The sequence below is a fragment of the Octodon degus genome, unplaced genomic scaffold (genome assembly GCF_000260255.1).
Source record: "Octodon degus isolate 3935 unplaced genomic scaffold, OctDeg1.0 scaffold00277, whole genome shotgun sequence".
NCBI lineage: Eukaryota > Metazoa > Chordata > Mammalia > Rodentia > Octodontidae > Octodon > Octodon degus.
Genome location: NW_004524853.1, coordinates 146,455 through 149,738, shown reverse-complemented (window position 1 = coordinate 149,738; position 3,284 = coordinate 146,455).

Sequence of the window (3,284 nt, the reverse complement as noted above, 5' to 3'; positions counted from 1 at the left end):
TTTTAGATTTTGTTCTATTGATATACTGTATTACATTTGTAGATTTTTGAATATTGAACCATACTTGCATCCCTAGGATGAATCCTACCTGGTCTTGGTGTATGATCTTCTTGATGATTTGCTGTATTCTACTTGTTAGGATTTTATTGAGCATTTTTGCATCTATGTTCATGAGGGAGGTCAGCCTAGAGTTCTCCTTTTAATTGTATCTTTTCCTGGGTGTGGTATCAGTATAATACTTGCCTCCAGGAATGATTTTGGAAGATCTGTTTCCTTTTTAATTTTATTGAAGAGTTTGAGGAGAGTTGGGATTATATCTTCTGAAAATTTTTTGTAGAATTCTGCTGTGAATCCATCAGGACCTAGGCTTTTCTTTGTCAGCAGGCTTTTTATTACATTTCGCAATTCATTGTGGGTATTTGGTTCTTGAGAGTTTCTATATCTTCTTGATTCAGTTTTGGTAATTTGCACATTTCTGGGAATCTGTCCATTTCTTCTGTGTCCTCTATTCTGTAAGCAAAAGATTCTCAAAGTAACTTTGATAATCTTCTGAATTTCTGCCGGGTCTGTGGTGATTACACCCTTTTCATTCCTTATTGCTTTTATTTGAGTTTTTTTCTTTCTCTTTTTGATGAAGTTAGCTAGGGGCTTATGGATTTAATTTAGTCTTTCAAAGAACCAGCTTCTTGATTCGCTAATTCTTTGAAATGTTTTCTTCATCTCAGTTGAATTAATTTCTTCTCTAATCTTTATGATTTCTTCCAGTCTTTGGGTTTTGGGTTTGGTTTTCTCTTCCATTTCCAGGTGTTGGAGGTGCAGCATTAGGATGCTTATTTGTTCTCATTCTGCTTTTCTAGTGTGTGAGTTCACAAGTGTGAGTTTCCCTCTGAGAACTGCTTTTATTGAATGCCATGAATTCCAATAGTTGTGGTCGAATTTTCATTGGATTGTAGATATTGTTGAATTTCTTGTTTAATTTCATCTCTGACCCACTGATTGCTGAGTAGGGTGCTGTTTAATTTCTATGTATTTATTGTGTTATTCTGGTTTCTTTGTCATTTATTTCTGGTTTCATTGCACTGTGGTCAGATAATATGCATGTGATAATTTCTGTTTTTTTCATATACTTAAGCATGACCTATGGACTAGTATGTGGTCTCTTTTAGCAAACGACCCACAGGCAGCTGAAAAAAATGTGTATAGAGCAGTGGTTGGGTGGAACACTCTGTATATGTCCACCAAGTTCATTTGTTCCAAGCTGTGGTTCAGTTCTGTTGCTTCTTTGTTAATTTATTGTCTGGTGGACCTATCTGTTTGGGATAAAGGTGTGTTGAGATCTTCTGTTAAGATTGTGGTATTTGATATTAGATTTTTCATGTCCATTAAGATTTGTCCTATATAGTTGGGTGCTCCCTTGTTTGCTGCACATATATTTATGAGTGCTATCTCTTTCTCTTGAATTTTTCCACATACTCATATATAGTGGCATTCATTTTTTCATTTGGTCTTTCTTGGTTTGAAGTTGAGACTGTCTGAGAACAGGATTTCTACCCCTGTTTTTTTCTGAGGTGCTGGGGTATGCAACATTCTTTTCCATCCTTTCACTTTCAGCCTATGAATTTCTTCATGCATTAAGTGTGTTTCTTGCATATAGCATATTGTTTGATTTTGTTTCCTAGTCCACTGTGCCAATGCATTTCTCTTAATTGGTGAATTGAGTCCATTTACAGTGATGGTTGTAATTGGGATGTGTTTTCTTGCAATTGACATGTTATTTATTGGTTGTTGTTTACTGCTTTTTGTCCTGTGTTTAATTGTTTGCCCAATTTGGTGGGTTACTTCTGGCCTCGTTGATGGAGTTCTGATCATTTTGCTCCCTCTCTAAAACATCTTTCAGTAGTCTGTGTAGTGTTGGCTTTGTCATGATGAAATACTTTATTTATTCTCTGTCATGGAAGAATTTCACTTCTCCATCAAACCTGAAAGAGACGTTTACAGGATATAGTACTCTTGTAATTTATTTTCATAGAGGACTTGAAGTACTCTGCTCCATGCTCTTGCCTTCATGGTTTGTGAAGAAAAGTCAGCCATAATTCTGATGGGTTTTCCTTTGAGTGTGATCTGCTTCTTTTCTGGAGCAGGTTTCAGTATATGTTCTTTTGCTGGATTTCTAGAATCTTGACTATTACATGTCTTGGTGTGTTTTTATTTGGATTGAAGTTATTTGGCTTTCTATATGCTTTGGTTACCTGAATGTCATATTGTTTCCTCATATTTGGGAAGTTTTCTGCTATTGTTTCTGCCCATATTCTTTTTATATCATTTGTATTGAGTCCTTCTTTCTCCTTGATGCCTATTAGTCTCACATTGTTCATTTTTGCATCATCTTGCAGGTGATGAGTTATTTTTTCCTGCATCCTAGTTGATTTTAAGAGACCCTTTCTTATCTTTTCACCAGTTGCTCTAGTGTATTCAAGATCTGAAACTCTGTCTTCACTTTCATTCAAATCGTTTTGCAAGCTTGTGATTGTGATTTTAAGTTCCTCTATATCTCTTTACTCTGCTTCATGCAATCTTTTTCTTTCCTGTGCTGCTCGTTCAAAAAATCCGTCATTTTTCTAATCTCCTCTGTTTTTATCAATGTCTTCTTTAGAAGCAATTATTAATCCTTTTACTGCAGAGTGTTTTTGAAATTGGATTTCCTCCATATGTTTCTGTATTTGATTCTTTACTTCAGATGCTATGGTTTTGGAGATTTCTTTTCTTATTTCAGAAAGTAATTTTTCTCTGAGTTCCTCTATCATTTTCTGTTGTTGATTATTCCCTTCCTATACTATTAATTCATACATTTCAGCTGAGCTAGTGTCCTATGAACTTGTTCTGGGTGGCCATTGGGTTTCCTTCATATGTTTCTGCATTTGATTCTTTACCTCAGATTCTATTAATTAAGAGATTTATTTTTTTATTTCCTGAGTTCCTCTATATCTTTCTGCAGTTGTTTCTTCATTTCAGAAGCTTTTGATTCATTGAGTTCAGCTGTGTGATTCCCAATTTGTTCTGTGTTAGTGTCCTCAGCACTTCTTATGGGTGGGCTTGGGGTTTGAGATTGCATTTTGCTCCTTCTTCTTGTCATTTTGTATAGTACTGTCTTATCACCTTTTTTGTAGAGCTTTGGTGAAATTATGACCTTAGGACCTAGTGAAATTCAGGTACAGATCTTTTAAGTTTGAGTTTTCCAGTTATGCTTGGCTTGGGTCAAGCTGCTGTGTTAGCTCCTTCCTGCT